At 38.6% G+C, this 12,438-nt stretch overlaps 1 protein-coding gene across 5 annotated transcripts in view; it reads left to right on the plus strand.

The window, feature by feature from the left end:
- The first annotated feature begins 461 nt into the window (after positions 1–461).
- Positions 462–12,438, plus strand: part of RAB3IP (RAB3A interacting protein) — a 43,009-nt gene continuing 31,032 nt past the window's right edge. For 3 of the 5 annotated variants that reach the window (XM_023520756.1, XM_011374171.2, XM_023520763.1), the window contains exon 1: positions 509–637. The gene's annotated coding sequence lies outside the window, so the exon portion shown is untranslated. Of the gene's footprint in view, positions 638–12,438 lie in introns of all 5 variants that reach the window. The other 2 variants (XM_011374162.2, XM_011374147.2) reach the window with 2 other exon arrangements.

A 12,438-nucleotide genomic window follows, 5' to 3' on the forward strand; every position in this document is an offset into this window, starting at 1 on the left:
CGAATGCCCTAGTAGCTGCTGGAATAATGGGTTCCCCATCCTTCGGAGATCGGATTCTATCCGACCCCCAGTCTTCCCACTCTCCTCCACCACCACTCCCACGTGGTAGGGTATATACCTACGCCAAGTCTCAGGTTGGTTCTAGCAGTCCTCAACTCACATCGAAGGTTCATTTTCCGACTCCTGGCGAGCCCAGCACACTCGAAGTTAACCTGAGACAGGCTCTCGAGTCCAGGAAAACACGGCTCAGCGCCGGCTCGTACTCGTTCCCAGGGAAACCGCTCGCAGCTGCACCTGGGGCCCGCGTCTCGGCACCTGCGAAGAGCCGCGCTTGGCGCCAGGGGGCGCGGGAGCGCGTCGGCCCCTCGGGCCTTACGCCGGCCCCGCCCCTGTCCCGCCCCGAACCCCGCCTTCCCACGGCGGGGCGGGGCCAGGCCTCTCCCGGCTCCCGGCTCAGCTCACGGCGCAGGCGCAGTTTCCCGCTCCCTCGGCGGCTCCCAGCGCGGTGCGCCCGCGGCGGCGGAGTGGAGCGGCGTCAGCCGACCATCCTTCTCCGCCTCTTGCTGCGTCGGGGCGCGCTCTTTGCGGCTCTGCGAGCGCCCCTTAGCGCGGGCAGCGGCCGCCGTGGGTTCGTCAGGTGAGTGCAGCCGCGGGAGGGAGAGGCCCGGGGCGCGGAGCACCGCCCCCCTCGGCGCCCGCCTCCCGCGAGCGGGCCCGGAGAGACTGCCGTGGCAGGTGCAGCTGCGGGCACGGCGGAGGGCGCGGCGCGCGGAGATCCTGTCCCGCTGCCGGGCCGGGCGAGCGCGCTCCCCCTCCTCGGCACGCGGGCCCCGGGACCCAGGCAGGTGCGGGGCTCTGGGCATCTGGGCACTCCCCGGGGCCGCGGGTGGGCGTCGGCGGCTCCGCGCCCGCTACCCGGAGCATAGGCGCGTTACTCATTAACTGCGCGGTCCCGAGCGCCCGAGGCGGGGAGCCCGAACCCGGTTACCTGTCGGCGGGGCGCGCGCGACTTGGAGCTGGGGGCCCGGGGTCGCAGAGGGGGTTCTAAAGAGTTCCGGAATAAGTCTGGAGCCGGGCTCAGCGCGGAGGCTGAGCGGGGTGAAGCAGCAGCGTGGACCAGGGGTCTCAGTAAACGATGTGCGAGGCACCATCCCGAGGCGTAGAGGTCACCCTCGGGAGGTTTCGGCGAAACCTGGTGGGCAAGAGCAAGCGCTCGGAGTCGCGCCGCGGGAGGCAGCCCAGTTCAGCCTGACTTTTGTTTCGGAGAGTTGAGACGAACTGCACAGACGTTATCGTAATTAACACTGCTCTTCGAGCGATGACAACTCGCTCCGACCGCCCGGGGACAAGCGAGCCTAATGGATTCTGGAAATGACGATGTTAGGTGGGATCTGTAGCACGCGAATAGTTGCCAGTTGTTGTGGGATTAAAAAAAAAAAAATCTATAATGGCTAGAGGGTAAGGTCTTGTAAATTAAGAGCTGAGTACTAAGAGGCAGACAATTTAGTGAGGTGGAAGGAAATGTAACATTACCAGGCTACCTGTTTCACACTTGTTTCCCTCTCCAGCTCCTTTTCAGTGTAGGGAAAGAACCGTGTAATCTTTTGCCACGGAATGATTATATAATTGGAGAGGCCAATGAGAGGATTAAAGCAAAACTGTTCTCTTGTAAATCTGTTGAAAGACCCAGTTTCTGTTTATTATCCTCGTTCTTATATATATATATTTTTTGTTCATGCAATTTAGGAAAACGTGAATGACAAATCAAGGAGAAGTAGAATAGATACATTGACCAATCATAGTGACTATTTGACACTGTTAAATATTCCACCAGTTTTATGGGGCCTTGTTCTGTTAACATTTGTTATTTATTTACTAGCATTGTGCATTTTGATAGGACTTTTTATGTTGAACAGACATCCCAAATATAGCTTAAGTGACCTGATACTAAAGCCCTCGTGGAATTTATAGGAAAACTTAGTAGTTATATACGGTTTTACTACCATAGTGTATTTCTTACTATTAGAAGAAAAACCTAACTTTTTCTTTTTCCACTTCCTTAGGGTATACCTTTGTGAGTCAAAGTAAATACATTTAATATAACTTTTCTTTGTGCTTGTCAATCAAATCTTCCATGGTATTGAATATGTCTAACCTTTCTCCAGGATGGATATTTAATGTTCACCTGTTTGTGGGGTTTGTAATTAGTAAAGTTTCTAATTACATCCAGTGGTACTTTCTGAATTAGTGTAGTTATGCATAGTCTTCCATTAATGTTTTCCTCTAATTTTCCCTAAACCCTTAAATCCCCCAACACACACATAGACACTCCACAAAATCATTTTTAAAATTATTCTTTTCTCCCATCCTGAGCAGGACTCGTTGAACTAATTAGTAAGCTGGCCAAATGAAAAATTATTAAATCTCGAAACATATTTTTTTAGTTTTAGCTCCATTACTTATTGTACAGATTACCATGAGTAAATTATTTACTCTCCCCGAACGTATTTTCTCCATTTGTGAATGGGTATGGTATTATTAGGTAGAACCATGTGAATTTGTCAGTAGTCATCTGTTTTTTCATATGGTTCAACATAATATGAACTTTATAATAATGAGATGAAAAGTAAATGAGATATGAGGGGATAGGAGAAAGGAACAAATATAACTTTGATGGCGTGCCAGGCACTGTGCTGTTTACTTTAAATACCTTGACTCCTTTAGTCCTTGGGACATTCCTGGGATACAGGGATGTTATCGCATTTTGCAAGTTAAGAAATTGAGGCTCAGAGGTGAAATAACTTGCTTGTGGTTACTTATTTGTCCTTGGTCATATAGCTGACTAATTGCAGAGCCAGGATTAAAAACTGAATATGGCCCAAAATGGAACTCATAATGTGCTTGCCTCTTCCATATCTAGTCTACACCTTTTGAAAGGTGTTATTTGTATTTCTGTTTTAAAAAATATCTAAGTTTTCTGATGATGGTAATACCACTGCTACTACTACTGTTGAGTCTAGAGCTTACCCTGTATCAGGTTTTGGTTTAAACTCTATATGAGTTTACTCTCACAGTGACTTAGATGTTCGGTAATCCCTAATTTCATCCCCTTATATAGTTGAGAAGATTGAAGAACTGGGAGAGGTAGCTTGCTCAGATCACACAGCTAATTAAGTGACAGGACTAGATTAGAAGTCTGGCTATTTGTCTTTAATATCCATGCTCTTAGCTACTACACTCTACTATTTCCTCATGTGTAGGTTGTAATGTTAAAGAATTGTTTTTAATTTAACATTTATGAGATACTTAATATTAGTGTAATAAGTAATTCTTCATATGTCACCAGAGCTTTTTAAATCAAATATTCATTGAACATCTGCTCTGCAAGTCACAGTAGGGGGTTAAAGTATTCATAAGGAGTCTTGAATGTAGGCCATATAATAATTCCCATATAGTTTATAGGTTTTCAAAATTTAGAAGGCACTTTTCATATATATATATATGTGTGTGTGTGTGTTTGTATATATATGTGTATATATATAGTTATTGTAATTTTAACGAGTGCCAAATAAAAAATATTAGAACAGTTGGACAGTGGGGAGGAAGGAAGGGTGAGTAGTGGGGTAGAGGTATTTGTGTGTCGAGGTAATGACAAAAGCTTTGAGGATATTCTGAAGGAGCACACTTTATCAAACTAAACCTTTGTCCTATAGTTTCAGTTAAGATGCACTTCAATGAAGGGTAGTAAATTGGTTACTGAATTAATTACTTAAATGTACTTGACATTCTAACTAGTTAAACTAGTTAGATATTTACTATCTGAGCTTTTGAAAACACCTTTTTAACTAGTTTCTCCCTTTTTTTTGTACTGATATCCTTAGCTTTGGCAAGTAATACATTTTTTTCTTTTATGCTTTCAAAGCACCCAGTACATGCTTCTATTTTGGTATTTATTAATTTTAATATTTATATTGTGTTTGTCATGTTCATTGACAAGGAGGTCTCTTCCTTTAATGTATGCAAGCTTTGAAGGCAGAGCTTAAGTCATCTTACCCCATTTTATTGCTTTAGCATTGGGCTTGGAACTCAGTAGGTGCTGTGTTGTGTTTGCTAATGGATGGTCAGTAGAAGAATGTTAGGATGTATTGAAACTGATCTAGCAGTAGAAATGGAAACGAGGGGACTAAGGGAAGGAAGAGAGGGGTACTTACAGATAGCATTAACTTATCTCGATTTTTCTCTTCTGCTTTCCCTTTCAACTTATAACTAAATGAGGTAGTTCAGAAGTTTTAATTTTATACAGTCATAGTTAGGAAAAAAGTGAAAATATAATCGATTTATTTCAGGATATCAACAACACAAAACTAAATGGCTATCGCCATAAATTAAGATGACTTAGATCAGAGGAAAAAGAATGAAAGTTGTTGAAACAGTTCAAATTAATGAGGTTTGTTGCTTGTAATTAAGAACAGGGTTGTAAATGTAAACGTAATAAAAGTTGATGAAATTCAACATATAAGCATATGAATTGACAGTCTCGAATAAAGAAACTCTATAGAGGAATGTAAGAGTGACCTAAGAAGCATAAAGGAACACCAGCAGATGATAGCTTAGAATTTATTCACAAATAAGTGAATTGTAATTTGATCTATCTAGAGAAGAGTAATAATATTGAGTATTTGTTTCGGAACACCTGGTTGGCTGATAGGTATAAAATATGAAAGAATAACCAAAGTAAGTTTGAAAAACAATAAATAAATTTCCTGTTAGGAAGAGAATTATATTTGAACTCTGAAATTAAGTGACTTGTCCAAGTTCATACAGCTAGTGAGTGACAGAATCTGAACTAGAAGGACTGTTTTCTGAAACTTGTTTGAAAACATACTCAGGTCCCCCCAAACTTTAAAAAAGTTTCTCCAGTCTTGATACTCTCTAAAGGTATTGCTTTATCTCTTTTTTCCAACAAAAGTGGCCTGGAATCACTATGTCCAATCTTCACTGCTTTGACATTCATTCCCTCTAAAGACTCTTATTATTTATTTATCCAGTTAACATATACTTCAATGCCTATTGAATGTTTAGTTGACATATATTCTTGATATATGCAAAACAAGGCTTTTACTATTAAGAAGAAACTTGCAAAACTATTTAATGTTACAGAGATTTGTAATTACATAAAACATTTGTAACCCAGTACATTTTGAGCATTTTCTAAAAACCCTTAATTTAAGAATTTGTAATAATTAACTTCTCTAAATATGTCAAGTTGTACATTTAAGTCCTGTGGAATTAGTAAATGGGAATTAATTTATGGTCTATAGTAATAAGAGTGGGAATATTGTGTAGCTTAATTGACCATCTGACTAATTTTTCCTTTGGGTTATTAATTAAATTCACACTTAGAAACAGAATGCTTCTTCAAATGTATGCGAATTTTTTTTGTTACAACCCAAATATTAGTTTGGAAAACCAACTTTAAAATTATAGTGAAAGTTAATGAGAATATGATTTTTTTATATATGCACTTTTTGTTTTATTTTTTTCCTCCTTTGTGTAGTATTTGAATAAATCTCAAAGCTTTTTAATTATGGAGAATTTCAAATAAAATAAACAAAATGAGCCCTAAAGTTTCCATCATCTAGTCCTAGTAACCATCAGTAATGTTCAGTCCTGCCTCATCTACATCTCCCTCCTGTACTATTTTGAGCAAATTCCAGGCATTATATAATTTAATCTATAAATATTTCAGTGTGTGTTTCTAAAAGAAAAGGGCAGTTAGGTACAATGCTGTTACACACTTTAAAAATTCACACTAATTATTAGTATCAGGTTATTCGCACTTTTTTGAATACACAAGAATAAGGCCACTCCAGTAAAATCAAGTTTCTGTTTGTTTTTCTATGCTTCCCCCCCGCCCCCCACGTCCTGTAGAGGGATGAAAGAGTTTTTTAAATCCCAGCCTAGCAACAAAATAGAGGAGGAAATGATAGCAAAGAGAATATAGGGAAGAATAGAAAGAACAAAGCAATAACAAATGCTCATTTCAATGGCAGTGCCTTAGAGAAACTTTAGTTTTCTCTTCTTGAAAGTTAAGACGGATTCAGAGATTAATCAGTAGTCTTCTGTTAAGATTGTTTCTTGTGGTTGTTTGCGTGAGATCCATGTTAGAGATCTTCTGCCTTGATCTAATCTTTATCTGAGTCCCTATGCCTCCTCCCCAATTGGTTTTACCCTTTTAAATGTTGGATTTAAGTGATTCTTAGTGGTTCGAATCCTAGTTCTGTTATTTTTTAATTGAGCTTGATGAAGTTAATCTCCTTGAGCCTCAGTTTCTGTATCTGTAAAATAGAGTTAAGAACCATTTCAAAGGGTCGCTGTGAGGAAGGAGTAGCTAGAATAATGCATTTGTGTGTATGTCACACATACAGAATATAATATTGTAATATTTATGTGAGTAATGTAGTTTGTATAGGTATATGAATAAATACAAATGAAGCGATTGTTCGAACGCTTTTCATGTGTATATATATGCCTCCATCTACTCTGTTGGCATTAGATCAGACCTTCATAATCTCTTAACTAGCCTGTTGCAGTAACGTCTTAACGAATTGCCTCTAGTTTCTTCTCTTTAAAGTCCTCATTGCCTTCGTAGTCATTTTTCTAATGACATCACAGTACACATGCACTTCTTAAAATGTGGATCTGATCATCTCTTCAGGATAAATTCCAAGCAACATTTTCCATGTTAATGAAGCTTTTAATTATCTGCCACATGTGTGCCTTCCCAGCCTGATTTTCTGTCTCTTTTTGTGTTTGTTTGTTTCATTAGTGCCAAACCTCATTCCTTGCCTGTCTATTGGACTCCTCTGTAGCATTTAAAATCTAACTTACATTTACTTCTCCTTGAAATGTCCTCTTCTCCCTTCTTTCCTCCCCACAAACCTCAGGGTTATCACTAAGAGGCTCATATTAGGCTACACACTGTGTCTTTAGTCCATTTTCAAACCTGTATTCTTAGAATTTAGTACCAGGATTTGCCCGGAGGAGTTGAAGCTGGCAATCCTTCCATTCTAACTAGAATAAATATAATTGATAAAATTTATTAAATACACTATTTTATACTAATAATATATGTTTAAATGTACTTAAGAAATATAAATATTTTTTAGATGTTGAAGGTTTATAAAGAACTGATGGAATTGGTAACACTAATTCGTTATACACATCATTGAAGTAGCAAACTGATTTTTTATGACAGAAGATGTTTCTTCCATAATTTATGCTAAATTAAGAAGTCACTCGAGAATTTAAAAAATCAGCCTTCCTCCCTTCCCTCCTTTTCCCAACAGTCTGTCAATAAATTGAAAGAGAAAATTAATACACTAAATAATCCTTAAACTGTTTTTTTAAATTTATTTATTTTAATTAGTTTCAAGTATATAGTACATTGGTTAGACATCTATATAGTTCGTAAAACGATCCCCCCAATTACTCCCTCTCTCCCTGACCCTCCACCTAGACAACGTATTAATGCTAACTGCATTGCCCATGCTGTGCTCCCATGCCCGTGACCATCCATCAGCTACTAATTTGTACTTCTTTAAACCTTCACTCCATTCTCCCAGCCCCCCAAAACTCCCTCTCCTCTGTCCGTCACCAAATTGCCCACTATATTTGCGAGTCTGTTTTTGATTAGTTTGTTATTTTTATTCCTTAGATTCTGTATATAAGTGAAATCATATAGTGTTTATCTTTCTCTGTCTGACTTAAATACCTTCTAGGTCCATCAAAGCAATATCTTTTTCCATTCCTTTTCTTTTCATATGTAGGGGTCTTGTCTTCTTATGCTTTCAGCCACTCTACCCTTTGGTTGGAACACTTAATTCTTTTCCATTTAAGGTACTTATTGATAGGAATGTAGTTGTTACTATTCTTTATTCCTGTTTTTGATACATGTTTTTTCTTCTTAAAGAGGTCCCTCCAACATTTCTTGTAATACTGACTTGGTGGTGATAAATTCTTTTAGCTTATTTTTGTCTGGGAAGCTCTTTATCTGTCCTTCAACTCTAACTAATAGCTTTGCTGTATAAAGAATTCTTGGTCGTAGATCCTGGGTCTTCATCACGTCGACTATTTTTTGCCAAGCTTTTCTGTCCTGCATAGTCTCTCCTGAGAAATCAGCTGCCAGTTCATATGGGTGTTCCCTTATAAGTAATTATCTGTTTTTCTTGTGCTGCTTTTAATATTCTTTCTTTGTATTTAACCATTGGCATTTTAATTATGATGTGTCTTGGTGTGGCCCTCTTTGGATCCCTGATTTTTGGAATTCTCTGAGCTTCCTGGGGTTTAATGTCCATTTCCTTCACCAGGTTAGGGAAGTTTTCCATCATTATTTATTCAAACAGCTGTTCAACATCTTGATTTTCTTCAGGTACGCTGATCAGACGGATATTTGGACCCTTAATAGTATCCCATATTCTCCTTAAATTATTTTTATAGGCTTGGCATCTTTTTTCTTGCCATTCTGATTGTATGTTCTTGGCTTTCCTGTCCTCTAGATAGGGCATTTGATCCTTTTCTTTATTCACTTTGTTTATTCCTTTGTTTATTCCATTTAATATACTTCTCATCTCAGATAATTTGTTCTTCATTTTAGACTGGTTCTCTTTTATAATTTCCATTGCCATTTTTATGTTTTTTATCTTTGTTGAAGTTCTCTACACTTCCCAAAAGTTCATTGAGCATCTTTATAACCAGTGTTTTGAACTCCGTATCTGTTAGATTACTTGACTCCATTCTATCTGGATCTCTGTTCTGTTCTCATATGTTTTCTGCTTCTTTTTTTTCTCATTTTTGGCTGTCTTTCCATGTCTGTTTCTATATACTAAGCAAGCTCTAAGTCTCCCTGTCTTATTAGTGTGGATTTGTGAAGTAGATGTCCAGTGGCACAGTCCTGAGAGGGGTTCAGCTGCAGGCCAAATTTAGCCCAAGCCTCTACTCCTCAGGGGCCGCCTATTAAGATTCAGCAAGCAATCCACAGATGCTGTGCTTATAGTTGCCTCAAAAGGCCACACCAGAAACTGAGGCCAGCTGCCTCCACCAGTATGAGTCTCAGCAAGGAGCACCTGATTCGCTGAGGTTACATCTGGATGTGGCTTGGGTGGGGCTGCGAGTTGGGGGAGGAGGGATTTCAGGGAATCCTCTGGGTGGAGCGACCTCTGTTATCCAGTTTGATAATGTCAAGGTTGTGGCGGTTCTGTGTCTTGTGCATTGGTAGTGGGGAGGGCTCAACAGGGAACAATGGATACTTCCATTGGATACTTCTGTACCCAGCAAGTCTTACCTAGACCCTCACTCTGCAATGTCTCCCTATAAATCCCTGGTGCCCTCTGTGCGCAGATAATCCGCACTGGTGCTCAGCGTGAGCAGGTCCATTACCATGAAAATCTGCTCATGGATGCGGTCCCTTTAAGAGGCATCTGCCACTGGCGCAGTCTCCGTCTCAGCCGTTGGAGACCAGGCAGCCCCGCGTCCTCGCCCTGACCTACCTTCTGCCGTTGCAGGGTGACTTCTTGAATTTCTCCCTAGTTGTATGGCTTGTTTATCAAGATCCCAGGCGATTTTTCCTTGCTGGTGCTCCTTGTTTTCATCACAGTTTTGATTTGGTCGCCAGAGGGATGAACAGAGCCTCTGTCATCTATGCCATTTTTTTTCCCTCTCCTTAAACTTTTTTTTTTGACCTACCTTGAAATATTTAATTTCTATTATAATAAAAGTAAACCAAATTTCATATACACAGTATAACATACTGATGCTTGCTTTGTTGAGGAAGAATATTCAGAACAATAAACTTTTCACTTTTTATAACATTTATAGCAACAAGACAACCATTGTTTTTTGCTCTCCTTGATGATGATGATTGTGCTAACAGTGACAAAACTATTTGGCAAGTATTAGAAAATACCTTAGAGACATTATAATAAGTAATAATGAATTTTAATTGGCAGATATATGTATTGTCTCACTTAATTCTCATGGCAACCTTATGAGATAGGTATAGTTTTTAACTCTGTTTTTCAGATGAGAAATTTAGACTTAAGGCTATAAGGTCATGTTATTAGTGACTGGTCCAGATAGGACTTGAGCCTGATTCCAGAGTACAAGCTATTTGGTGAGATAGCAAATACTGATTAATTTTTCCCATTGGGAAGTCAAACCCTTGCCTTCCTTCTAACAAACAAGTACACCAGACAAGTATACTCACCACTTCACAATTACGGTCATTGGATCCAATTCCATCACGAAATAAATAAACATATTTGGGTTCAGAGAAGTTTAATGACCTGCCCAAATTTGCATATATACAATTTAGATCTTGGCTAAAACTAGAACCTTCTCTTTCTTCATCAGGTATTGGTATTTCTACTCTGCTAACCTCCTGTGCTGGGAATTATTTACTTTCCAAAGTGTAGTGCTTTGAGGAATTTTAGTAGATACAGAATTAAAATTAATTTTCAGATATTGATAAGGAAAAAGATAAAAATCACAGCTTAACTTTTTTTTTTTTTTTGGCAGTGAAATCCTCTGTTTTCTAATTATCAAGAAGTCAAATAAGGGGAATGTGCTTTTTGTGGTAGAATAGATTTTTTTGTTCTTTCGAACTACTGATAACACTACGTTGAGTTTCTTGATTTCATTTATTTTTATCCATTTAACCCATGTCCTTCAAATGTTTAATTGAAAATATTGTACCAGTAATTCATCTTAATTTCTTGAGTTGTCCTAGGGATGCCTTTTGTTTTCAATTATAAAATTTATTTTAATTAGAAAAAATAATTTTTATAAAAATTATTAGAATTTTTCTAGGCATGAAATGAGTTAATATTTAAAATTCTTAGCAAAAGTGTGTGACACATAGTTAACTTCCAGTAAATATTGGTTACTGTTTTTGCTGTGATAATACTGACTTCTAGAAAGAAGAAACAATATGAAATGCATATTAGGGATCAGAAATAAAAATTATTTTGAGCAACTTTTCCTCATGATTGGAAATCAGCTTTATTACTTAGAACTGAATAATAATAAAGCTAGCCAAGCTGTGTTGGTATTCATCCCTGAGGATTTAACACGGTCAACTTTTTCACATATTGGTAGTGCTCCTTGACAAGTTTAGTTTATGAATTGGGGTAATCGCCAATTGAAATTAGTTTTTTTGTATTACTCATTACTTTATGCAGAGTACTATTGCTTAAAAATAGCAGTTTATGTTACTCATACAAGAATTTTGACTGTAAAGTCTTAAAGTTTCCATATATTTTAAAGAGCAAAAGATTTTCAGACCAGCCTGATTATTAGTTTATTACCAGCTAAGTTACATTTTATGGAAATTTCACATGCTTGAAAAGGGACTACATTTAATTTTAAAATCATCTTTTTCCGAAGTGACTTGAATTTAAACAATGTTTAATTGTATCCCCCAGAATGAAAACATTGTAGTAGAGGCACTGCTCAGAGAGGCTTTCCCAAGTGCTGTATACATTCTCTCTTAATTCTCATCCTGTGTGGTAAAAAACCGAGGCACAGATTTCTAGATTAGAGAACCTAGGTTCAGATTGGCCCAGTAATTGGTCAGAAGCAGGAATCAAACCTGCCTCTCTTTCAGGTACTTATGTACAAAGCTTGTAGTCCAGTTTATGGGATATTTTTATTTTCTATAAATGGTTTGCTTTCACACCTTAGCCATGCCTGGAAAGCTTTGTAGTTCTCATTATTCCCTACTTGTACTTTGAGTGTTTTCTTCAGCTTTAGTTTTTCTGGAAGTCCTTTCCCTCTGACTTATTTGCCCCTCTTAGTACCTTTATATTTTCTGTGGCATTTATCATACTGTACCATCACTTTTATTAGTCAGTCTCTTCTATGATATTGATACTATTTGGGAGCAGAGACGATTTTTCATCATCTTTCTCCAGAGCCCTGCATGTAGTTAGCCCTCAGTAAACACTCGTTGAAAGAATATATGGAATATTATGTTTATATATAGGAAAAATAGGGTGGATGTTACAAGGATGATGGATTTTAGTTCAAAATGAGGAGGAACATTCTTCCTCTAATGGTCTAACAATGGAATGGCAAGCAGTTCTAGTGGTGATAGTGTGTTGTGGTGGTTACGAGCTTGGACTGTGGAGTCCAACAGACATAGATTTTAATCTTGGCTATCCTGAGATGCAGTTTCCTCAACAATAAATATGCGAGAACTATACTTGATATTTAGTAAGTGGTCAATAAATATTAGCTGCTGTAATGGGAGAAGCGACCCTATAATCCTATGCGATTGGAACTGGTAGTTGGATGGCTCAGTTCCGCATTCTCTCCCTCTACCTCTGGATTATTTGGAAACAAATACAAGTAGTCTTATTTCATCCATAAATACTTCAGTGG

Source organism: Pteropus vampyrus, unplaced genomic scaffold (genome assembly GCF_000151845.1).
Source record: "Pteropus vampyrus isolate Shadow unplaced genomic scaffold, Pvam_2.0 Scaffold9, whole genome shotgun sequence".
Classification (NCBI taxonomy): domain Eukaryota; kingdom Metazoa; phylum Chordata; class Mammalia; order Chiroptera; family Pteropodidae; genus Pteropus; species Pteropus vampyrus.